This window comes from Penaeus monodon, chromosome 32 (genome assembly GCF_015228065.2).
Source record: "Penaeus monodon isolate SGIC_2016 chromosome 32, NSTDA_Pmon_1, whole genome shotgun sequence".
Taxonomy (NCBI): Eukaryota; Metazoa; Arthropoda; class Malacostraca; order Decapoda; family Penaeidae; genus Penaeus; species Penaeus monodon.
This window is the reverse complement of record NC_051417.1, coordinates 36,239,915-36,240,142: the sequence shown is the minus strand read 5'-3', so window position 1 is coordinate 36,240,142 and position 228 is coordinate 36,239,915.

Sequence of the window (228 nt, the reverse complement as noted above, 5' to 3'; positions counted from 1 at the left end):
TCCACTGTGTGAAATGTGCCTGGGTATGAGATTGAGTCCTGTTCTCGCATCCAGCACGAACAACACGTGAGCAGCACGGGTTGACCGGTCATGGCAAGTCAGCAACGACTGCAGTGTGCGTTCTACTTACTCCACAGCTTATAAAAAAGACCTGTGATAATTAAATGTATGTGTTGTATAACAGTGATATGTGTCTTCACCTAAGGGGGGTGCGGTTTGCCAACCAGA